Here is a 27,051-nt window from a genome sequence, read left to right on the forward strand (position 1 = left end):
TGCTTTTCTATGCATAAGTAACATTGAAATGATGCACAAGAAACAGTAGTGGTTACCTGTGCAGAAAGAAGGAAACTCAAAAAATGGAGGGAAAAGGTGGGATGAAAGGGTTTTTTATTACAATTTTTAACTTTTCAGCCATGTAAAATATAGATATCTGGACTTCAACAATACAGATATATCCTCTAATGTAAATTGTATGCTTCTGCATTTCATTACATATTATATGTGATAAATTCTTGCAATCATCCTGATTGTCCCCAAGAGCCTGCCTTTGTGAAGTGTTGCATATGCCTACGGAAATCTTGCATCCTGAATATTCTGGGAACAGTTCCAGTTTCAAATATTCAATTCTAATGCTGCTGATTTATATACCAACAAAGGCTCTTGAAAATTCCCAATTTTCCAGGTTATATCTGCAGTGACATCTAGAAGACGCATAGAAAAAGTCCTGTTTTAAAATCACATGACCCAGTTTGAGGCTGAGGAAGCAGATTCATCAAGGATATTTGTAAAACTTTAAATTTCAACTGCTCTATTTTTACTGAGCAAGATAAATTTATGTATCTATTTGTAGGTAAGAGAACAGGTAAAAGTGGCCCCCAAAGTCTCTGCTGGGCAGAAAAACCAGAAAAGAGTCCTCTGAAAATATACTTTAGGGAAGAAAAGCTGAAGTAAAACTAAGCAGTCAGGAAGACCTGTCCAAGGGAAGGCTGTGGGCTCAAATGAAGACAGCTCTTCTGAGACTCCACATTACACTCCTCATACCTGTGTGGCTATGCTGACCCTCCTGAAACCTGCAGGGTAGCAAAAAGCCAGGCTCTACAAAGACCAGCTCCTACTCCACTCCTCACCCGCCACATGCCAGGCACCATTCAGTAACATCAGCCCAGTTAATCTCATGACACTGAGGCATGCTAGTGTTATCCTGAGTATCTAAGTACAGGAACTAAGAAGCAACATCTCCCAATTAAATGTCAGAATCAAAATACATACACTATAAGAGAGATTTCCATGTTTCCCCCCTTAGATTTTCTTACATCTGAATTACTGATCACTAACAACTTTTCAGAAGTAGAGAACTTTCACACTTAATAAAGCAGTACATGCCAGCAAAACTAGGAAGCATGACAGTGGCACAAAGCAGACACTAAACATTCTCTGTACTTCCCCCCAGAGACAGTCACTTGCTACAGGTTCTCCAGACCTTCTCCAGGAAGCATCAACAACTACTGTGCCTACCTCAATAAAGCTACTTTAAAAACAGAGAAAACAAGACCTTAATATACAAGTCTATACCCCTTAACTATATTAAACCAGTAAGATTTGACTTAAAAAATAAAAAACAAGTTAATCCAATAACCTGTGAAGTAAATCATCTTGCTTCTCTAAATAGTACAAATATAAGCAAAGGCAAACCAGTACCCAAATCTAGGTAAGGCACCACACAGAATATTCTAAAAAGCAGAGATACTGCGGCTGGGGGGGGGGGGGGTAGGGGAGACAATGAGAGGAAAATAGGGCAAATAAAGTCTAGCAACCCAATACAGCAGTACCACCAGTTTGTCACCACCTACCTACTCAAGAGTTGATTTTAACATCTATTTCCATGGTAGCTAGGCATCAAGCAAATGATACATACAAAAAACTGTTAGGGAAAGATTCCATCTTTCTCCTCCACTAGGAAAGTGCCTAGTCTGGCAAATTTGAGCCACATAATCTGGAAGTTTGACCCTATGTCATAATTTCAATGTATCAGCCTGAACAACATCTTTAAAGAGGTAACTGATGGGGGGACAGAATTATTTACTATCTGCAGATATCACAGTCACAACTTTTAAGCAATTACATTTCCATCTGCCTTTTATGACATGCATTATTTTCAAAATCCAGTAAAATATGTGAAATTCTAAAAAGCAATATATAAACAAGAACTATTTACTGCCATCTAGCAACCATCTGGTGACTTGGAAAATTTATACTGGACTTTTAAACTTGAACCTTAAAAACTCATACAAGCATAAATTAAATTTTAAATTAAAACACATGGTAAAATAATACTTCATTTCTTTAGTGATAGAAAATGGGGAGAATGATGATATGCCAACCAGTGACTTTTTAAAAAAAATACTCTCAACATTTTGAAACAATGTAAATACTTCACACCAAAAAATTAAAAAGGAAAAAAGAGTAATCCCTAAAAATCAAGAACAAACTGAACTAAATGACTTGTTTATCAAGTTGTTAGGATAAGCACACAGGAACAATTATTTCAAGTCAATTTTAAATAAGTATTCTGTTCTTCTATCTATAGTGGAATGCAGCCTAAGGACAAAAAGAAACACAAATCTTGAATTGCATTAATTAGTCTTATTGTGACTAATAAGACTGGTATTGTTATTTCAAAACAGATATGTCATATATAACGTATGTTAACATTGTCAGGAATATTCTTAGCATAAAAGATTTTTAGCATGAAGTTTAAAAGGTACAAATATAAAATAAGTTAAATCAAAACTCTTAATTTTTCATGGGAATTGAAAATATTAGTATAAAGTCATCATTCATTTTTCTCTTTAAAAACAAACAAAAATGACCTTATTTCCTGGGTCTAAACACTAAAAAAGCCTAGAAACAGTAACAAAACCAGGAGCAGTTAACATCCCTTATATCCTAGATGTGATCTCTAAAAACCACCTCCCACTTGAGAACACCAGGGCTCCATGAAGAAGTAGCTGATGCCAGGTCTGGGGCAGGAAATGTACAACATGAACCTGAGAATTCTTGTGCCAGAAAGTAAGGAAATTATCAGGAACTAATGGGATCATATGCAAAGGAACACAGGAATCCGTCTGAAGGGACTCCAAATGGCCAAAGATCAGATAATTAAAATATCAAAAACAGCAACCACAATAGATTAAAACACATAGAACACATAAAAATTTTCGATGCTTAAAAAACAAAAAAAAAATTCATTGGTCATTTTAGGAAGTTCGTAGAGGACCAACTCATTATTCTAAAAACCAGCAAGGTGAGAGAGTAAATAATCATTTATCCTGCATTTCTGTATTTTAGAGTCACCAAATACATAAAAGAATTTCAACTAATAAAAGTAGTAGGAGTGCTATAATTAGAAAACCATTCTGAAATCCTTATATAATGGATCAGGCAACAATCATTAGTTCTGAAAACCACTGGGTGAAAGTAGATAGGAAGTTTATAACTGACAGAAGGCTGACAACACCTAAAACCACTGACCAATCATAGCAATACTAAAAATGAATCAGCCTCACATAACCTGCCTCCTGATGATACGTGGGGGAACAATATAGCACCTCCTTATGAAGTACGCTCACTAAAAAAGCCTCTAGAACTAATCACCAGTTTATAGGAAATACAAAGGTTAATCAAAACCAAAAAGGTTTAATGAGTCCAATACAGAATGTGGGAAATTATACAGGTTAAATGACATGATTCCTTCACCAAATAAATGGCATGAAAAGGGAGAAGATTTTACAGAAGAAACTCAGCTTAAGAGACATATCTTTTGATTGCAACATGATCCTAATGGATCCTAACAATTCAATTCAATTGTAAAAAACATTTTTGAGACAGAGAAATGTGAGCATTTCTAACTATCTAACTATAGGATGGCATTAAGGAATTACTGCCAGTATTATTAGTTGTAACAACAGCATGGTGCTTATGTGTGAAATGATATCTGGAATTTGCTTTAAAATGTGACATAGGGAGCAGGAGGGGAGAGAAGGAGCTGCAGGGTGAAACATACACGAATGGCAAAATGTGGACAAGCGTTGAAGCTAACTGCTAAGTATAAGAATATTCACTGAACTTCATTTTTGCACGCTTTAAATTTCCATAATAAAGTTTTAAAGCTGTTATCACCAGCATGTTTGTTACCCTCAAGTGTATTCATCTCTAATCTATTTCTGAGTCCCCATATTTGAATATCAATGAATTTTCCAAAACTTAAAAAAACTTTATAATGTTCCTAAAAGTGAGTTACTATATCGTATTAAATATATATATATATAATACCTGCATTATAAATAGTCACTGTGCCTAACTAGGCTGGCTAAACATCTGTTTAGCAGATTGGTGCTTAGATAATATACAGCTTCTTTTCATTTGAGATCTTCATTGTACATAATTAGGGCCCTATGTTTGTTTCACCAACACTTAATCACAGCTAATAAGCCATCATGGCAATTTAAGTTATAACTGGAGGGACATGGAGTGGGGGAACTAAACCACACTGTTAATGTTTGCCATAAAAAGCTGGCTTCAAGTGGGGGGTATAGCTCAAGTGGTAGAGTGCATGCTTAGCATGTATGAGGTCCTGGGTTCAAGCCCCAGTACCTCTTCTAAGAACAAACAAATAAACCTAATTACCTCTCCCACCAAAAAAAAAAAAAAGATTGTGGCTGAGAGGCCACTTAAAAAAAAGCTAGCTTCGATCTGTACACAGGCATTTCATTCATTAAAAACTGCAGTCTTATTAAGCCTCTCATTGTACTTTCCAGAGTCGTCTTAAAGTCTGAACCGATTTTAAGTTCATATACAATTAAGGAGATTTAATGTGAAAAACCAGGGGATAAACTGTATGTTTTTAAAATCCTCCAAGGTCTAGCATCCTAATAACAATAACAAATGCTGAGAGTTCAGCCTCGTCAAAAACGAACACAGGATAATAATACAACAAGGAGTTCTTTACTCATAGGAAAAACCGCTTCTTGCTTATATCACTATTTAACTTTGCCATCTGAGGAAATCTGAATCCTGGTGCTGGTTTAGAAATAGAGCAGTTCTCTGGGATACTGGATTATGAGTCAAGAGATCCAAGAGAAGGGGCTGGTCTACACCAGTTTGAATTCACAATTCTTATCCATGGGTGGTTGCTGCCTAAAGCACTATTTTGCAAAGAATTCTGAGGCTTCTTTTAGGACCAGCAGGAAGGGTCTTCAGGGTCCCTGACTTTTTAAATGTATGATACAAAGTTTCTGGGAGCAGAAAAGAAAATGGCTTTATTAGGTATCTTTTAACTACTCTAGAAGGAACCTACACTCCACTACTTTCTCTAAGCCTCATATTCCTTATCTATAAACAGGGCTAATAGTATCTCTCATAGTGCTGTCATGAAGATTAAATGAGATACGTGTGCTTAGAAGACATTTTTATATATATATAATATATAATATATATATATATAAATAACTCAGTAAACATTGGCTGTCATTTTTTTTTTTTACTATTATTCTTACTATAGTTTGTTCTACGTTAAAGATGCCTTGCAGGAGAAAGGAAGGATAGCCACAATACATTTTAAATAAGTGTTATTCTTCAGTGATGGTGTCCTTCCTCCCTCCATTCATACCCTTGTTTTAAACATTTCTAAAGCAAAACTAACCTACAGGGCTTTGGTTTAAATTGTTTATGCAGAAATTTCACTTATATTTTCTTACATGTGTACAGACTACCTGGAGTATACTTTGGTCTCCAAGTTTTTGTTTCAATTTAAATATAAATATTATACAATTAAGAAAATAGACCCTAAAATTTAAAACAAAACCAGAAGTTTTATCATATTAAATCACTAAAATGTTGAATTTTCCTTTTAAAAGTACCCTCAAAAAAGATCCAAGTGTAAAAATAAACTAGATATCAACAGTCAAGTCAAAAAATTGATTACCTAGGGGGAAGTTACAGCTCAAGTGGTAGAGCGCATGCTTAGCATGCACAGGGTCCTGGGTTCAGTCCCCAGTACTTCCATTAAATAAATAAATAAACAAACAAACCTAATTACCTCCCCACCTAAAAAAAATTCATTACCTAAGTCAAATGAGATAAGAGATAAATAGGTTATATATGTGAAGTTTAGTTATCTTACTGTAATATTAATGACAACAAAAAAGGTACCTAGCATAACATAATATCTATGGAATATTCAGATGGATTTTAACAAGAGTATTTTTAAACAAAAACTTTTTAACTGTTGGAAAAATTAACTTTTAAAATACAACACCATCAAAGAAAAACACCTAATAATACACAGGAAGCTAAATTTTAAAAAATTTTATTCTCCATATGTACACATCAAGAAACTTGAGAATTCAATAACAGTATGGAGTTACTTAAATAAAGACAGCAAGATCTTATTTAAACAAGAAGAATGAACATACACAAAGTACAAAATCCCAAGCACCAGAAGTAAATGAAAGAACCCAGGGTGGGTGGGCACAGGCACACGGGGCAGAGGGGGGTGGGGAGCCTCCAAACCTGACTGCCTGAAGTGTAGCTACTACAGAAGGGCTGAATTTTTTATTTTATTTAACTTTAATTAATTTTAACTTAAAAACTAATATTCAATTTGGTTATTAGAAAACTTTTATGTGTGTTTAGAACAACCTAGACATGAAAATCTACTTTTTCACCTGTAAATTTTATGAACTCTAAATACAGATCAAGTTATCTCCAAGGAAAATTTAGTCCAAATTAAGATTACTATAGGTGTAAAATACACATCAGATTTCAGACAGTGTGAAAAAGGAATCTAAACTATCTCATTAATAATTTTACATTGACTACATGTTAAAATCACAGCACTGTGGACACACAAGGTTAAACAGAATATTATCAAAGTGAATTTTACTTTTTTAATGCAGCTACTAGGAAACTTAAAGTTTACACGGCTCACACCGTACTCCTACTGACAAAGCTGCTCTTAACAACACACCCACATGGCGGTCTGCCTACTACTCATCCCTTCTCCCATTTCTCATTATCAGTAACAACAGTTAACAACCATCGTTCACCAACATTAGACACCATCCTAATTGCTTCACGTGGATTATCTCATTCAATACCTCCAAAGTAGGAGGTAAGTTTTACCATTATCCTCATTTTGGAAATTTTAAATTAAGTATCAGAGAGGCTTAAGTTATTTGCCCAAACCGGTAAGTGCCAGGTTCCAGGGTTAGAATGCGTCTGGTTTGCAAGTATTCTTAACCACCGTGGTTCTACTATATCTCATCCTAAATTTATATTCCTAAATTATTAATGACATTGCCCCCCAAACAGAGATTTCCCAGCAGGAAATTCCCAGTTACCTTTTTATTTTTTTTTTTATTAAACACTATAGGGGATAAAATGAACAAGGAAAGAAAAAAAAATTAGGGCTCCAAGAACAAAGAGTAATCAAAACTATATGAATTTGACTTCCAATAATTAGGCGCACAGGTAATAAGCACTCAGTTTATTTTATCATAATGCAACGCACACTGAATGTATTAAGTACTTGTTCTAAACCACTAGCAATCAGTAATTTGAAGACATGTAGTAAAAGTGGCCTTCTCCCTACTCTACAATATGTTACGGTTATTATTTTTTGGCTCTTATAAACTAAACATAGTATAAGTATTTTATGTCACCTTATTTAATTTATAACAAAACAATGAAATAAGGCTCAAAGAAATAAACTGCCTAAGGTCATGCAACTGGTTAAGAGGCAGAGCATGATTTAAACCTAACCAAATTCATCCCAGTTTCCATACCATCAGGGTGATGGGGGAGGCACGTAACACACATCCTGAAATATGCGCTCTTTTGCCTCTAATAGACCTCTGATGAAGTGTGACAATGAAGCATGGTACTTGAACTTATCACCTCCTTTAAAATGAGGTACCAATATTTAATTTTTTTAAAGTTAGATAATTTAAATACAGTACCATATGAACTATCAAACCCAATCATTAAGGTATCTACATTCTAAGAAACAGACAAAATATCTGATATACATAGAACAAACTTTGAGAGCATAAATTTACAACTCAGGGTAGACAGAACCTTGTGAAACAGACTTTGTACTGATGCATGTATGAAAATACACTGCTGTCCAGTATTTACCGCCTGTCATCAGAGTGTTATGGGGGCACTAGAAACAGGTAGAGAACAGTGACCGAACAAAGAGAGAAGGGCTGGAATTGGGAAAGACATCCTAGAGTCAGAGAATCCTTCCTGCTACAGGAATCAAACCAGTGGTGACAACTCAATCTTTAGGCGCATCCTAACTTCAGTCATATTCAGTCAGCAGTTATGTGTGCAAAGAAATATGTGATAATGCAATCTAGAAAGAAACAATTTTTTTCCAAGCACAATAGTGAAAAACTTTCAATCACTTACTTACTTGAAACAGGTTTGTAATAAGACAGAATTAGCAGACCTCTCTTTCCATCAATAACAGCTACAAGATGTTCACAGAGAAATGTTTTACATAGCTCACACTTTAACCTGCAGACATGAATACTAAAGAAGACATACATCTCCCCCTAAGATTCCCTTTGGAAGGGTTTTCTCACAGCCATTTCCACTATCTACTGCTTCACTCTATGACTTGCCTCCCAGCATAATTTTGAGAATTTAAAGATTCAAAGAAAAATTAGGCAATGACAACACTAAAAACAGCAATTCTCCAAGTTAACTTCAAAAAAGATACCATCTAGGCACATATAAAGGAATCAATCATAAGCCACTGAGGTTTAAAACTGCAATTACTCAAGGCCCTTCCTTAATTATTGTTATAATAGTTTTTAGAAAAATCACAAAAGTAGAAAAGCCTACTGCCTAAAATGTGTCGTATCTTTGAGACTAAAACAGATTCAAACCATAAAACAAACCAAAGTTAAGAACTCATCTATTTTATTCAACACTGTGCTATAAATTATCACTCTCCTCAACAAGCAAAGGTCTGGAAAGGCTGAATTCTAAGGCAAAAACCTTTATAAGAGTCAAATAAAAAGTAAACAACAGCAAAGAAGCCTCACTCTCTGGAAAGCGCCTGAGTCACTGATATCTTTTTCTCCTTCCAGAGGCCAAATTTAAGCCCAGATATTTGGACTGGAGTTTACCAAACCCACTCACATGTTACCCTGAAGACGCCTATCCCCAAGCATCAAACTAACAGATAAGATCAATCAGAAGGCATCAGTTAATATCTCTGAGTGTGTTCTATGCATGGTCTGTCTGCATTGGCATGTGATTTATATTTTCATAAAACTCCTTTGTGGTAAAGAGTAAATATTAATCTCATTTTACCGAAAAGTCTAAAAGGCTAAATGATTTTGCTAAACTAGAGGCTGTGGCAGGCAGAATAATGGCCTCCCCGAAGATGACTGTATCCTAGTCCCCAGAATCTGTGAAATTGTTGTTACATAGCAAAAGGGAATTAAGGTTGCAGATGGAATTAAGGTTATTAATCAACTGACCCTGAAATGGGAAGATTATACCGGATTGTTTGGATGGGCCCAGTGAGATCAGAGTCCTAATATAAGTGAAAGAGGGAGGCAGGAGAGGTAGTGTCAAAGCCAGAGACATCTGCACACACTAAGCTGCTGGCTTTGCAGATGGAGGAGAGACCACGAGCAGCGTGTGGACAGCCTCTAGAGGCTGGAGCAGGCAAGGCAACGTCCTCCTCTGAGGCCTGCACAAGGAATTCAGTTCAGAGAGACCCACTGCAGACTTCTGACAACTACAACTGTGAAATAATAAGTTTGTGTTGTTTTAAGCCACTAAATTTGTGGCAACTTGTTACAGCAGCAGTATGAAACAAATACACAGCCTAAATCTGCCACCGTTCTGCAAGAATTTGCTAACTAGTTTTGTGAAGAACATAAGGAATGAGTAGTAAACTCTAGCAATGACTTGCTGATGTAAAACCAGTGTCCTATTTAATGCCTCAAAATTCAACTTGCATACGCTTACATAATAGATTCGTGACTCCTAAAAAAAATTACATAGCAATTGATCCTGAATTTTAAAATATCCTTTAAAAATATGACAGCAATCTACAGAATAATAATAGAATCAAGTCCCAACAAGTAAGTAGAGAATGTTTCAAACAAATAAACTTATAACTAAAGGAATGCCACCCAGATTGTATTAAAAAAGTAGATACTTTTTCAGACTAGATAACCTTCCATGTTGTCACCTGGCAGTATACTTGGTGGCTAAATTCACAAGTGCAAGGGAGGGAAGGGTATAGCTCAAGTGGTAGAGCACATGTTTAGCATGTATGAGGTCCTGGGTTCAATCCCCAGTACCTCCTCTAACAACAGATAAGTAAGTAAATCTAATTACCTCGCCCCACCAGAAAAAATTAAATTCACAAATGATCTTTGAAAATCTCTTCTGGCTCTATGAGCTATAGTTTTTCAATTCAAAATTACTTGTGAAAATATAACCTAATGATTCATTTTTCTCCTACTTTAAAGTATCTTCAAAGCCTTGTACTGTCTTCCTGTAATTTACAATACTGATTTACAAGCTAGTAAAGCTTCTCCCAGAAAAACTACATCCACTGTATTTTGTTTTAATACATTTTCATATAATTTCTTCATTTTTTAAGAGAAGAAGATAAATTTCTCTAAAATATTTAATATCATGATGCAAATAAATTCTAGCTTTAAAACTGCTCCTTTCAAAAAAGAAATTAGGTAAACAGTTTCTTAACTACACTCACTATCCCAGGAAGCCATCAAAAGGTCCCTAAATGGCGACAACTTTATTACTCACTTATAACTCCCAGAGAGGCGCGTGGTTCAGTTTACGAACAAGAGAGCAGATTCTGCCATCGGTTTAATGTGTGCCTGTGGGCAAATCACTCAACATCTCTGCACCTGCTTTTTCAACCATAAAAAAGGAAAAATGCTCCTGACCCGCCGCAAAGGGATGTTATAAGAAATAACTAATGATTATGAAACTTTAAAAACATAATGTGCCATTTAAATACCTAAATATGGTGTTTAAAAATCCTTTATAAACCACATATTCTGACCCTAAGCATCTGCTGGGGTCATTGCCTTCAAAAGTCTGTCCCAAATTAACCTTTCTAATAAATGCTACCAGGGATCCCAAGAATAACATTCACTTCTTCAGAAGCAGCCATAGCCCGGGATATTCCTTCCTCACCTCTCACAGCTTACCTTTTAATAGCAATTCCATGCAACCAGATTTCATTCACAGTAGTGGTAATAATAATCTATAGGGTTTATGAGAAACTACTGTAAATGTTACAGATGACTGGGACTACTCACCACCTGGCAGTGCTAGATATTTAAATAAATTAACACTTACTGAATACCTGCTGAATGCTAAACACTGCTAAGCGAGGTCTCTACAAATCTGCCATAACTTAAAGCTAAAGAAACATCAGTGGTGCCCAACATAAATCATTTAGTGGTAGAGACAACAGCATACTGAATGCTAATAAAATCTTGCTAAAGGCATCACAGAATGACATAGATCTGTTATATACTCATATAGGAAGATATAAAAACAATTACAGAATAACATGTATAGTATAAGCCCATTTTTGCAAAACCAAATATAACAAAAATACTCACATGCAAGTGACGTGTGCAAGGAAAAAGGTATAAAAGAACTCACCCTAACCAGTTACACCAAGTTGCCAAGAGGAAGGGACACTGGGGAAGGCAATGACTTACTATTCACCATACACATTATACTTCTGAATTTTTTTTACATTTACAGCAATCTGTATTGCTTTTATAACTTAAAACACTTTAATTTTGTATGGAATAGGACTAGTTTAGAAACATTTTTCCAAGTTGAGGCAAAGCAAAATTAGGTGACTTACCAAGTGTCAAAAGCCCTCTGATACTGAACAATTTTCTTTTTTCTTTCTTTTTTTTAAAATTTTTTTTATTTAATACAGGTCCTGGGTTCAACCTCTGGCTAAGCACGCACTTGAACACTGAGCTGTACCCACTTGCCCTGAGACTGAACAACTTTCAACAAGGATATTCGGACAAAAAATTGAAATGGTCCTTTGATGAGGCATACTTACCAAGATAAAACTGAAAATATGAAAAGCTAAACTTTTTTAAAACTCCCAAATAGGTATAAGCCATTGTGCCTCATGTAACCTTTGACAGCAAGAGTCACTCAAGTCTGTTCCATTTCCTCTGCCTCCTCTACAGCAGAGACCCTCAGGCTGGCAGGACCCAGCACTCAGCCCCACCTGCCGGCTGCCAGGCCAGGTGAGCTTCGGGTGACTGACCACCACATCAGGACAGCAATCTGGGCATAAGAAGAAAAATCCTTTCCCCACATAAGCAAGGCTGGAAGTGGATGCCTAGAAAACAAGGCTCTCCGGTGCTTCACCTAATCCAATAACAACCCTCTATCTAGGCTTGGAAGTAAAATTTACTTTTCACTTGAAAGTATCCCATCTGGGCAAGCCAGCAGCAAAGTGAGAGGAAAGGTATCGTATTTAAGAGAAGCTTCTGCATCAGGAAGGGCTAGAATAAATAAAGGTTTGAAATGAGAGCAAAGGGTTCTTAGAATAAAGAAATCTGGTTTTCACCTTCCACTGAAGCCTTCATAAACAGTACCAGGCTTTAATCTAAATCACAAAACTGCAACTTCTTCCCTCAACTTCCAAATCAACCTTTAAGTTAAGAGACTGGAGTCACTATATTACCTCAAAAGCCTATTTACATTTCCCAGAGTTTGCACATTCCTTCCACAGCACTAATTAGAGCTCATTTTAGTGAGCACTTACTATGCAGTACATCCTGTTGTTACCTTTAGTCACCCCAGCAACCCCATGGGGTCGGCGCTACCTACCATTCCTCACTTCAGACAAGGACACCAGCCTTCTTAGAAAGCTGAAAAAAATTATCCACAACTTGGTAAGCTGGAGAGTCCCAATTCAATCCCAAGCAGTACTGATGAAAGAATCCTCACTCCACCCATTTATAAAAGTGCCAGGCTTTTCCCAGAACACAGCTATCACGTACCAACTGCTCAGAACCACACCAAGCACGGTGTAAGGCACTTTAAATGTTATCTCGCATAGTACCTACACAACCTTGTATGGTTACCTGTTACTATCCCCATTTTGCAAAAAACTAAAACTGATGTTTACTTTCATTTCTAAAATAAATAACTTTACCCCAACTTTGACAGCTAAGTAAAGAACTCAGAGAGACAGAACGGGGGACAAGCTCTCTCTTTCTCCAAGCCATATGCTCGGAGTCACCAAGCTACTCTGTTTGAGCACTTTAACTAAACAAGACAGTTGTTATAGTCATTTTCAAGTATAAATCTTACTATCAGTATAAAGTGAATCTATAAATGCCATTTGCTCAAAGGTTTGACAACTTATAGTCTTCACTTCTGCTATTAAAGAAAATAATAAAAAAATTAGTGTGATTGTTGATGAGACTTATTAAACAGCTTTCTGTGACCATGCTCACATACATGACTGTGGGCAGCAGCCCCATCAGATTAGAAACGGCAGCCTGGTACTTGTCAAACCTTGACCCAGGACTTCAGATAGCCTCGAGTTAAGTCACACTGCCAAAAATGTAACTATCAATTGGAAGAAAATGGCTTAAATAAGAAACATTTACATTAGGTACCCACCTCACTGTCCCATATATACTGCACTCTGACACATTTTAATAGTAAAAAAAACTACATACAGAATTATTATTCTCTTAACATGCTGATCGGCCACTGTGGATCAGATGCCCCCAAGGAAACACAGCTGTCACCCAGATTTGGGTGATGTGGCGATCAATGTATTAATTGACAGCTAAATTTATAATTTAAAAGTGATAGATTCACAACATGGTAAACTGACTATACTTCAATAAACATGTATATATATACACATATACAGAAAAAAAAGAAGAAGAAGTGATGATACACTACTTTCGGTAAGATTTTCTTCCTTTAAGTCATAGTAATGGCCCAGAGACTTTGACTCTACCACCTGACTGCCAACACCAATACTAAGCTGGAAAGACCCAGCAGACAGGGTAATGCAGAATTGTACACTTACCTCCAACCTAAAGTTCAGTACATCTAGTTATTCACAGATAGATATTACCCTCAGAGTAAGACAAGCATTGTTTTAAATCTTTCTTTTTTGCCTCTTTTATTTTGTCCCTTACTCCTATTAACCAGCCTAAAACATGACCCTTAGTACACAAGGTAAACATGAAGATTGGTTTCTTTGTCTCTGTAAACTGACCCTAACGATCTGTCTTTTACTTTCTGGTAAACTGTTTACATGCTTTTTAAAATTCATTTTTCCTTCCCAAACTTACATGCTGTCTCCAATCTTGGTATGAAAATGACCAGATTTCTAGAAACATATATCTTTCATTGAAAACCTGAATGTCAAGATTTCCTGCACTCCTTAAAGAGCAGAAAAGTAATACTTTTTATAACAAAAGTTCTCCCTTAAAGTTGTTAAACACACTGATTAGTAGTTTAAGAGGTAACAAATATACTTTCTTATTTTGATGTAAAATAATTAATTGAAAATATTTCAATCATCTTGGGAACAAAAGCTAGTTATTTACAGCTTATGTTTCATTCATTGTCCATTAGGTTTAAAGGAGGCCCAACTGAAAAGAAATAAATAATGGCCATTTTCTTTACTATTTTCTTTTATCTTTTATTTTCAAATTAAGTCACAAGCTAAAAATGATCCTTTGCACTTAGGTAATCAATACAAATTTGAAATAATTCTATTTGTAGTATATGCCTTACCAAAATCCACACCTTCTAGAATCCACAACATATAAACAGCAAAAAGATTTTGATCCTTTTTGACCCACAGATGACTGTGGTGACATCTAACACAGAAGACTAGTGCATGCTTCCCATGAATGTACAAACACCTTCGTTCTGTGACACCAGAATGAGGGCAGCGGCTGTCCTGCTTTTAAACAATTCATCAAGAATGAAGGTTTGCAACTCTTTTAAATTTCCATTACTTAAAAATTAATAGTTGACTCCTGAACAACCCTGGGGTTGGGGGCGAAGCTGAAAATCCCCTTACAACTTTACAGCTGGCTTTCCGTATCTGCAGTTCCATGTTCTCGGATTTGGCCAACCACGGATTCTGTACGACTGTAGTATTTACTGAAAAATAATCCTTGAAGCTAAGCAATTCCAACCTGTGTTGTTCAAGTGTCCACTATACAGAGTATCTGTATTTTGTTTACAACCCACGTTCCACAGAGCAATATACCAGTTAGCATTTTTCATTAATGTAAAATATATTTTATAAATATATTTAATATATTAAAGTATGAATATTTATTTCCAAAATGTATGTAGCCCTAACTTCATCATAAATCCCAGTTTTCCAGTTATTCAGCCAAAACAATCTTGGTGTCCTCCTTGACTTTTGTCTACATTCAGTCTGACAGGAACTGGCTCTACCTTCAGAGGACATGCAGAATCTGACCACCCCACACCCCCACTGTGGCAGCCGCCATCCTTTATTAACACAGCTTCTGCACCAGCCAGCTTCTATCTGGCAGACATGCCTGTAGCCTGTCTTTAACACAGCAGTCAGTGCTCCTTTAAAAATACAATGAAATAAAAATAAAAATACAATGAAAATTTCCCACTCTGTAATGAGACCGCATTACTCTGCTATTCAGACCCCACAGTTGCTCTCGATTTTTATCAGGATGAAAGCCAAAATCCTTACAAGGGCCCTCAAGTTCCTAAGTGATCTGATCTCATCTTCTGCACCCTCCACCTGCATCCCCTTTAACTGGCTGACCCCGCCCACCCACTCCCATTCTCTTCCTTCCTTCCTCTACCCTGCCACCCCACCTCTGTGCAGTCCTCTGAGACCACGTGTCTAAGTCCTTCACATCCTTCCCTGCAGTGCCTGCTGGACCACACAGCAGTGCTGCAACCTGCCCACCCGCCTGCCCCATCTCCCCTCTTCCTTCCCCACCACTGATCACCTAACAACTTAGGCATCTACTTATTATGTTTATTCTTATTGGTCTGTCCCCCACCTAGCACATGTCAAATAAATGCTGAATGAATTTTGAAAATGTCCCACTCCTTGTGGTCACTTGCCACAACAACACATAACACTTGAAGTTAAACACTCGGCTCCCACCCACAGGTAGTGGTACCCCCAAAACTGAAAGGTTTGCTCCTAAGACCCCCTCAAAAGTGGAAATATCTGTTCACACAGAAGCTTGTAAACAAATGTTCATAGAAGCATTATTCATAAAAAGCAAAAAGTAGAAATAACCCACATGTCCAACAGCTAATAAATGGATTAACAAATGTGGTATATCCATAAAGTGGAGTATTATTTAGCAATAAAAGGAATGAAGTACTGACATGCTACAAAATGAATGAATCTTGAAAATATTATGCTAAGTGAAAGAAGTCAAACACAAAAGGCCACATATGGTAGATTCTGTGGCCAGGAAATGCCCAGAACTGGCAGCTCCTTAGCAAGTAGATCAGTGACTGTGGGGGTGTGGGGGAGGAGGGAGAACAGGGGTGATTATGGGTAACAGGGCTTCTTTGGGGGAAGACGGAAATGTTCTGGAGTTAGTAATGATGGATACATATCTTGTGAAACTAATAAGAAGTACTGAATTGCACACTGAAAAGTGTGAATTTTATCTCATTTCCTAAAACTAAAAAAAAAACAAACATGAAAAGGATTGCTCAGCTGAGTGTTCACTTCTCACTATAGGGAGGGCTAAGAGTGGGGAACTTCTTGGCTGTACTCAATTCCAAGTATTCCATCCACCAACTAATTATAGCAGAAAGATTTTATTTAAAAGGGGCTGGGGTGGGGGCGGGGGCAGAAGTGGCAGGCAGATCTTCCCCTCACATCCAATCCATTCAAATCCTACACCCTCACCTTGAACACAACCGCCTCTCCCAGCTGGGCCACCAGCACCTCTCCCCAGCAGCAACCTGCATTGACCCCCACCACCACGCCTGCTCCCCCAGCCTGCGCTCTACAGCCACTTAACTCTTGCTCAAGACCCTTCAGTGACTTCCTGGCACACTTAGATTTTACTTAAATCCCTTACCACGGCCCACAAGGCCCTACACTGTACTGGCCTTGTGACCTCTTCAGCCTCATCTCCTACCACTCCAGCCCCAAAGTCTGCCTTCCTGTTTCTTAAATATGCCGAGGTCCAACAGGCCAATCAAATCTAAAATAACAATGTTCCTTAACCCTAACTCCTCATCTGGATTCTGTTTTATTTCTCTTTATAACATGTATCACATTTTTTTGGTTTAGTGCCCATCCACCCTAATACAGTTTACCCTCGAACAACGTAGGGTTAAGGTTAGGGGCACTGACCCCTACCCCGTGCAGTGGAAAATCTGTGTACAACTTTGGACTCTCCCAAAACTTAACGACTCATAGCTCAATGTTGACCCAAAGCCTTATCGGTAACACAAACACAGGTCAATCCTAACAGTCGACTAACAGATTTCATATATGTATTATATTCTGTATTCTTACAATAAAGTAAGCTAGAGAAAAGAAAATATTATTAAAGTCATAAGAGAAAATACATTTACAGAACTTACATGTATTTACTGAAAAAAAGTCCATGTCTAAGTGGACCTGTGCAGCTCAAATCCATGTGGTTCAAAGGTCAACTGTAGACAGTAAGGTCCGCAAGTGTGAGAACGCGTGTTCACTACTGTGGCCTCAGTACCAAGAACCACATCTGGCACAAGGAAAGCATGCAACATCTCTTTAAGGACTGAATTTACAAGCTGAGTTAACAAAAACATGTTCTTCAGTGAAATATGTACTCATACAGCACACTCTTTAAAATTACAATAAGCGAAGAATCAGAAATTTGGACAGAAAACAAATCAGTATGTTACAAAAGTACCTGTTCATCAAAAAGACCACAAATTTATAGCACAGAATACGTTTGCCATGTATGGATCTCAATGTCTTAGAATATCATCTATTAGGTTAACATTCACATTGGATTAACCATGCCTCTGACTCCTCCTCATCCTACCTGCTCTCTTAGTCTCACATCTTAATTAGTAGGTCCACTTGGATGTGGACCTCCTACAGGTGCCTTAAACAAGCAAAACCTCATTCAGGTTTACTCCAATGACAACAGGATTCAAGTGACAGTAGCATCTCTCCTGTGAAACCTCGGTCTTCCTCCTACCCCAGGGCGATTTACTAGTCCTGAACTCTGCTTCCTAGGTATCACAGATCTAGTCCCTAGGTTCCACTCCCATCACATTACTTCAAGCCCTATTCACTTCTCACTTTGGCTTACCACGTGGAATCTCCACTTTCCATTCAGATCCCCCTTCTGATGTACTCACTATAACTACCAAAGTGATCTGTCTGCAGTACAAACCCAGCATCTCTGCCTTTGGTGGTTCCATAAAGCCTTCCAAAAGATTCTCAACTCCCTAACTTAACTTCACCTCTCATCACTGCCCTCCTATTCCCACCCTAAATACGTCATGCTTTAAATTAATCGAGCCACACTGAACTACTTACAGTTTCCAGACACATCATCTTGGTTTTTTCCCTTTATTTTCCAATATGTTGCTCCCTCTCTGAAACACTCTTTTCTACTCCTCCTTGCCTAGCCAGAGCTTAAGCTCTCAGCTGAGATGCCAGTTCCACCGGAGCACTTTCCATGGCTCTCTGCTTTAGACGTCCTCTTCTGTCCTCTCACTGCACTTACCACAAACACTGCATGTTGCAAAAAAAGAATACTCTTATAATTCAATATGTGCTGTTCGCTTTATTTTTCTCTGTCTTCTACTAAATTGTGAGCTCCCTGAGAGCAGTTCTGCTCACATATTTACCTTCAATCCACACTGCCTGACACATGGAAGCGGTAGTTGTTATATGACTGATTTACAAAAGGAGGGAGGAAGGAAGGGAGATGGGGAGAGGGAGGGAGAGGGAGCCAGAGAAAGGAAAGGTGAAGGAAGAGGGGGAAGGAAGGGGAGAGAGACTGAGAACAGGCACACAAGCAAAGGACATTAAAAAAGCCATCTGAAATCAATCCATTATTTTCATGTGGCCTCAACCAGCGATTACTGAAGAGAGAATGGTACATCGGACAAAGCCCATCTCCCCAGATCTAAGTACCACCATCTAAATCACTTCATCTCTTAAGATTCTGCAAAGTCCAGTCTATCAAGCCCATTTCCACTTGAAAATTTACTGTAGTGTAATGAGATGTTAATAACATGCACGATATAAAAGCAAAAACAAAATTCAGTTAGAAAAAAAGTAGGAAGTGAATTTGACATAATTAAGTCTTAGTATTATTTATAAACTTTAATAACCCATCATTTCCTGATAGTGTGCTATCACTGACTTCGAAAGGTTTATCAAAAGTATGAAAAAAATCCAACATAACACCAACGTCATGATCTAGGTTAAAACACAAAACTGCTTTTATGTTACAGTCATATTTCTCAAAAACACTAGGTAAAAATATCACATGATAGAGTATACTAGTCAGGAAAGGGGCTTTGTTTACTTAAATACACTCCTGAAGGTAGTGCCACAGGAAAATTGCTTCTAAAACATACAGCACTTAAAATGATATACACATTTTTCTTTGTTTTGGGACTTCAAAGCAACAACCAAAAAATCAATACACTGCCACTTAACAAAATTTAAATTTGTGACTAATAGGACTAAATAATACAAACTCAAAAGCTTGCTTCAAAGTACAAATCTGGTAAGATACGATGATTGGTGTGAACCCTTCTATAGCTCAGTTGTCACAATACAGAAATTGGGAACACACAAAAAAAGAAACTTAAGCCCAATATAATCAATACTACATACTTTTTGAATGGTAATTTATTTTAACAAAATACCAATCATGGGCAGCCTCTCAACTTTTACCACATAAAAAATTAAGCTGTAAGAAATAAGCTAAGATTTTAGCTTCCCAAAGAGAGGACTTAACTATACTCATAATAACGTGAAGTTCTTCTTGTATAAAATTAGAAGATTATTTTAATAATTCTTTCCCTTTAATATTACTAGTAACTATTTTTAAAGGCAGCAATAATGGAAATGCTGAGGCCTTAAAATTAGTAGTTCTAAAGTGATACCAAAAAATTTGCATTTGCCTAGTACTATGAAACTTTCAAGGCTAAAATTTCCAACGTACTTTCATTTTTTTAAACAGATAAGTTGAAAAATAAAAAAGACATGAAAGGAAGAGAGAAAAGGAAAGAAAGTTTAAAATCTAGAAGACCTTCAACTTACATTTCTTTTCACCAAATACTAACAGAGTACCCAAGATGTGCCAGGTACTACACTGGGAACTGTGACAGATTGCAACATTTATTCAAAACTAAAACTTGTACTATTCACTTTCTTAATGTTTTATATATTATTCAATCCAACATTTTTCTTAAGAAAGTCTCATCCAACACCAGAGAAGACATATTTTCCTAATAAATTTGTCACCATTTCACACGGGTCACAGAAGTTGCAGCTAGCATCTATGACTAACAAAAGGAATTCATTTCTGAAATATCACTGATTATTTTTTCATTTACATGAAAGTTAAATAATCATTCAGCAGATATAAACTACTTCAGAGTTTATAGCACCCCAAACTCAAAAAGAAAAAAAAAACTGGACTAAATCTAATTACTGTGTATAGCTGACAAATATTTAAGTAGCCATGGTGTTCACTTGCTACCATAAACACAAACATTATTAACTTAATTTAGATGCAGTACTATAAAAGCAGTCCTGATTCTGAAGAGAAACAAAGTAAATTTTTTAAAAATAGTTCAAATAAACTGTCAAAAGTAGATGACATTTGCATTTTTACATTCTAGCTGTTGCAATTCTATACCTGTGATTACATACACCCTTTCAAACATTTCTGAATTTGTAATGGATGAAAAATATCTGCTAGTCTCTAAGTTCCACCAGTCGAATCAGACATTTCCAATAGCTAAGGCTTTTCATCCTAGAGTGCATTTAAAAAATATGACAGCATTTAATTACACATTCTCTAAAGTGAAAAAGCAACCTGTACTTTTATGACCATAATTTCTTCCACCATTTAAGCAAATTGTACTTTTTAGACAATGTCCTCCATTCGGTTCACATGCTTACATTTAAGAGGAACCTGGCCATTGGCTTTTCACATGGGTTTTATCACAATGCGATACAGCATCTGATAATTCACAGACCAAATGGATCAGTAAAGAATAAACCACAGAATCCTAAATCCCTGGAAATACAAGACACAACTGCAACCTCCGAGTTGTGCAAAGACCACCAAAATTTCTCTTTAAAAACCTTCTGATTAAGATTATGCTGGATTTTGCTCATCAGGTCTGCGAAAAATTCATGGTACTGTACGCGTCGCACGACAAGTTAGATTTTCTTTCATTGGCGTAACAGATAGAACCACAATACAGTTCAGTTTCTCAATTCAGATTACTTGACCTGCTTTTCAAACACTTGAATTCGTGCAGTTATTCCTAACACCCCCCTGTAAAAAGAGACGTTCTCTATGGGAAAACCATCCTCGGTGAGATACCCTGTAACCGGATCCAACTTGGCAGTGAAGCCCACCAACTCCCATGCCAGCTGACCCCCGGCCCCGGGAAGAGCTTGGGCCCCAGCCCCCGCACACACCTCTCTCCGCGGAACTCGGGGGCCCCATGGAACTCGGGGGCCCCATGCGTGACAGTGATCAGACACTACTTCCTGAATTCCCTAAGCCCCAGGGTTCCTTTTCTGGAGGTGAGACTACTGTTACGGAAACGACAGGCCAGTCAAGAAACAAGCACCACTCGGAGGGTTGGAGTACTCAGATGTATTATGCCAGCGGGCTCAGAGGGGCTGCTGCTCCGAAGCTCTGAGCACCTCCAAGACGTGCACATGAGGTTTTATAGGGTAAAGTACAAGCTTGGGGTATTTGGCCAATAAGCAGGGAACACCTTTAGCAGCATTATCATCACAAAAGTGGAGGCAGGGAGGCAGCAAACCAACATTCCAAAGCCAGATATGTAACTTTGAAAACCCAGCTGGCTAGCAAAAAACATGAACAGCAAACCAACACTAATTAACTTAGATTTACAAGTTAGTCCAGCAGAACTCAGATCAGTATTCCAATACTTAGATTTGTGAGTTATCTTGTTAGCCCAGTCCAGCCTCTCCTTCACATTCTGTCCTTATTTAAGAGCAATGGGGTATCTTTAGAGGGATCCCACTCGGAAGGGATATAGGACCAGATTTGAATTTGGAAAGGATCACTAGCTTTAGAGTAGAAGATAGATCAGCAGAATTGGGTTAGAGGAGCGACAGCAGGGACCCCAGACAGGAAGTGTTTGCTTAAGTAGCCCACACATAGGAAAGAATCTGGTTTTGTATTCATTAATATTCATCATCCATGGTATGAACAAATTTAAGGCAGTTTCCCAGTTTTGAAAGTGAGTAGTTTCAGACTCTCATAGAGACATTCAGTGGTTGTTACTTGGTCAGAAAGTAAATTAGTAGAGTTCATGTAACACTCTAGTGCCTCTCTAGTATGTGATAGCTGAAATTGCTAGGTGTGACAAATTGGACTTCTGGGTAAAAAAGAAAAGAGGCAAGTCACAATATATGCCACTGTAATGTAGAACCCCTTAGACTCTCATATCACACCATTACGTACAGGTAATACGTGTTAGCATACAGAAAAGGTTAGACATGCCAGCTCTTGAAATTTTCTATTCAACGTGGTACATATGAGGAAAATGACAATGGTTTTTATAATTTTTTCATAAAAGGGACATTTTTGAGGCACCCATTTAAAAATATCCCATTGTTTAACATACATTAAAAAGTAATACTTAAAAAAATACTTAACATACCTAAAAAAAAATACATTTAAGTATCTCATTAGAGGTTTTATCCTTTATGGGTGCCCTACTGTTTAGATATTAAGGGATGTCATGCAATTTGTATAACAACAAAAAGCTTTATCTTCCGTGTTGACGTTTTCCACTGTCACACACACTGCATTTCTTACACTGCTGGTTCAAGAGACAAATAGTAATGCACCTAAATAAAGCACATTGCTTGCAAGCATAGCCCCCACTTTCCTGTAAAAAGATGATCCTCTTGGACATGGCGTCCTAAAGAAACACCTGCCTAATCATATATGTGTACTTGTTTTATTTTGCTGTTTTTTAAACTTTGTCTGGAAAATGATAGTACCAAATAAAAACTCAAGCATATGATAATGGGTTCTTATAATAAAAATTCACATATAAGCTAGACCTTAGATGACAGGGGAAAAGTATTAAAACAAAACTGCGGTGCCTGTAAGTTAAGCCATTTATTGTACTGTTTCCGGTATACATTCTGAAGTGAAGGAAAGTGTGACTGCACGTTGATTCTCTGTTCTTCATCTTCTAAATTTGTTTTTTAAAGTGATAGTGTTACTTTGCACAGTTGTGCATTCTTTGTATAGACCAGATTGCCCTTGTTAAACTGGAAAGTAGATTAAAAGTCTAAATGATATAATTGCTACTCAGACCATGTTCACCTTAAGGGTTAATAGACAGGAGATGCTGCTTCCAAAATCCTGACAGCTCCTTCCCTTTTTGACTTCTCCCAGAAAGTGAAACTTTGTTCCATTTGGGTATGCTATGAGGGTTTGTGTATTCATTTGTTTGGATGATTGGTGCAGAGAAAATACAGATGGGACTTAGAATCTAAGACTGGGTTTGTTTGCTGAAACTTTTTATGTAACTATTTTCCTGAAGCCTAATCTGAAATTAGGATGTTACTGTGCATTTACTTAAGCAAGAAGCTCATAGAATGAACATTTTTATTAAATGAACTGGTTGTGGTTTTTATCTATTATTCCTTTATTTTTGGGCTAAAATGACTTCTAGTGGTGACTAGTACCCAAAGACCTCTCTTGAGTTTTCTGTGTAAGAAAAAAAATATTAAAGAACTAATCACCCTAGCCAAAAATGAAGATACTAACCTTGACTAAATTCAGGATGTTAAAAGGGAGTACTTCATGGAGTGGTAATCTTACTTTTTCACAGGAAAGAAGTAGAGCTGTCCAGTCTCTCAAATCTTAATTCAAAGTAATGGCAGATAATTTTAGGAGGTAATTTTATGGGGTAATTCAGTAGCAAAGTACATTTACTTAAAAATACCTCTGGTTTCTGGGCAGTGCTGATGGCCACTGATGGGCCTCCCTTTCCAAAAAAGGAGTGAATTAGATTATATTTCCTTAAAAGTTCATTCCATTCCAAAACTTAATATAAGTTAAGATGAAAGGAGTAGGCTTACTAATGGGCACTGGTGTACTTTAGCAACTCTTTTGCCTGCCCTAATTTTAAAAGGTTGTGCATTTTAGGATTTTTGGCTGAGAGGGCATTGGGGGCCCAGCAGTGGAACACCAGCTCTGCAGTAGGCAGATTGATGGGGCTGGATTTATCAAGTCTGATCAGTTTTAGAGGAAGTTTCTGAATGTGTTTCTGATCATTAAAATATTAATTTATTGCCAAATTTTATTCTTTAAATGCAGGTAAACAAGTGACAACCAAACTCACAGGTGCTTAATCATTGGCTAAAAGTTCCAGAAGACAAGCTACAGGTATTTAGGCAATTCTTACCTTATTCTTAATCCCCAAGAAATTAATAGATGTTATGTAAAAATATCCCTTGCCATTAATTCAGTTTAATGCTCATGCAATGTTTTATATTGAGGTTGCTAGATAATTATTAGTTTTAAATACTAAGACATCTGACACTTTGATAGTCTGTTACTATACAATAAGTATTTATAAGTGCTTTTGAACAGTTCAAATAAAATTAAATTTTTCAATTGTATTTCTTGTTAGATTATCATTGAAGTGACGGAAATGTTGCATAATGCCAGTTCACTCATCAATGACATTGAAGACAACTCAAAACTCTGACATGGCTTTCCAGTGGCACACAGCATCTACGGAATTCCATCCGACATCAATTCTGCAAATTATATGTATTTTCTTGGCCTAGAGAAGGTCTTAACCCTTGATCACCCGGATGCAGTGAAGCTCTTTACCCGCCAGCTTTTAGACCTCCATCAGGGCCAAGGCCTTGACATCTACTGGAGGGATAATTACACCTGTCCCACAGAAGAGGAGTATAGAGCGATGGTGCTGCAGAAGACAGGTGGACTGTTTGGCTTAGCAGTAGGTCACATGCAGTTGTTCTCTGATTACAAAGAAGATTTAAAGCCACTACTTAACACACTTGGGCTCTTTTTCCAAATTAGGAATGATTATGCTAATCTGCACTCCAAAGAATATAGTGAAAACAAAAGCTTTTGTGAAGATCTAACAGAGGGAAATTCTCATCCCCTATGATTCATTCTATTTGGTCGAGTCCTGAAAGCACCCAGGTGCAGAATATCTTGTGCCAGAGAACCGAAAATGTAGATATTAAAAAATACTGTGTATATTATCTGGAGAATGTAGGTTCTTTTGAATACACCCGGGATACTCTTAAAGAGCCTGAGTCTAAAGCCTATAAACAAATTGATGCATGTGCATCTTCTCAGTACTTATTTTTATAAGATGTAAATGTTCAACAGTAAAACTAGTAGTTACTATTTCTGGTGGTTTTGATTTTTTTTTCTTTTTGGTTTATTAAAGTAAATTTATCATACATCTTATAGAATGTTTATTGTATACTTAGTACTTTAAAGTTTGTTTAAAAAAATATATTTTCCATACCTTAGCATTTTGCTGGGAAATGTGCAGACGAGACCATTAGAAAACAACATGATGGACATTATTAAGTGTGAAATGAGTACCACCCAGAACGTAGCTAGAGGCCACCGGAAAGGGGGAGCTTAACAGTTTGCTGGTTATTAGGAGGCTGGGATGAATTTGTGGAGCAGTGATTCGGGAAGATTTGGTGGGATTTGAAAGTACGTAGAGAAAAGTCACAAGTTTATTGATTCACTAATTTTATTAGTCCTCTTTAATATAGTTTTTTTTTCTCTTGGTGGGGGAGGTAGTTAGGTTTACTTATTTACTTATTCTTAGAGGAGGCACTGGGGACTGAACGCAGGACCTCATGCACACTAAGCATGCACTCTACCACTTGAGCTATACCCTTCCCCCCTCTTTCATATAGTTTTATCATAAAAATTGTGGGTTTAAGTCATTGGTGTTTTAGACAGAAGACTCATCCACAGCCTCTTCAGATATGCCTAAAGCTTTTTGGAGGAGCTACTTAGGGTGACGTGAGACAGTTCACTCTGAGGCGGGGAAACACTGGGAGGGTGTAGGACAGTTTGGACACAGGCTTTGATGTTAGGTGCGAAGTGGAGGAAAGGACAGTGGGACATGATGCAAGCCGATCACTAAAAGACAAATACCGTGTGATACCACTTCCATGAGATATTTAGAGTAGTCGAGTTAATAGAGATTGAAGGCAGAGGCTGGGGAGAGGTGCTTACGAGGAGTTATTTAATGAGTGTAGACTTTGCAGTTTTGTAAGACGATAAAGTTTCTGTGATGGATTGCACACCAATGTGAATGTATCTAATGCCACTGAACTGTGCACATAAAAATGGTTAAGATGATAAATTTTATGGCATGTGTATTTTACCACAATTAAATCTCTTTTCGAAAAAGGACAGCAGATGGATTTGTTTCCAGTTAGGCTCTTGTACTTTGGAGTTGTTATGTTTTAAGTGGTAATTTAGGAGCAAATGACATTTTTGCCTTTACATGTTCCCAGATTCTTAGTCTCCCAACATGAACCACCCATCAGTGAAACCTTCTTCAATTTCCCTGCCTGGAAATCTTGTTCACTTCATTTCCACTGCCCACTTCGATTGTCAGCTTAACTAGGGCAGGTTTTCCGCATGGAGCCTTCCTCACTCTTAACCCACCAGGTTGTTGTCAGTACCGAATGTGATTTCTTGCGTTACTAATTATAGGTCTTCATTTTTTGCTGTTAGTTACCTCTGCTAACTAAGATGTAAGTTCCTTATAAGAGCATGTCTTCTCCTTCCATATGTGCCTCATGATGGAAAGGTCAGCGGGGGTCAGGGCTCAGCCTGTCAGTGTCCTGCCTGGGCCTCCTCATCTCCGTTCCAGGCATTTCCCACTGATGTAGCATTTCCTACTGATGTAGCATTTCCTACTGGAGAGGTGTCAGCG

The 27,051-nt window shown here is 37.3% G+C and overlaps 1 long non-coding RNA gene and 1 pseudogene across 1 annotated transcript in view; one reads left to right on the forward strand and one right to left on the reverse strand.

Annotated features, from left to right (window-relative positions):
- LOC141575547 (uncharacterized) overlaps window positions 1–13,983 on the reverse strand; it is a 43,048-nt gene extending 29,065 nt beyond the window's left edge. Inside the window, exon 1 of the long non-coding RNA XR_012503189.1 lies at window positions 13,886–13,983. This is a non-coding gene — a long non-coding RNA (uncharacterized LOC141575547). The remainder of the gene's footprint in view (window positions 1–13,885) is intronic.
- Window positions 13,984–24,738: 10,755 nt separating this feature from the next.
- On the forward strand, window positions 24,739–25,451 carry LOC105064743 (geranylgeranyl pyrophosphate synthase-like; annotated as a pseudogene).
- Window positions 25,452–27,051: the final 1,600 nt, after the last annotated feature.

Source organism: Camelus bactrianus, chromosome 29 (genome assembly GCF_048773025.1).
Source record: "Camelus bactrianus isolate YW-2024 breed Bactrian camel chromosome 29, ASM4877302v1, whole genome shotgun sequence".
In the NCBI taxonomy this organism is placed as follows: domain Eukaryota; kingdom Metazoa; phylum Chordata; class Mammalia; order Artiodactyla; family Camelidae; genus Camelus; species Camelus bactrianus.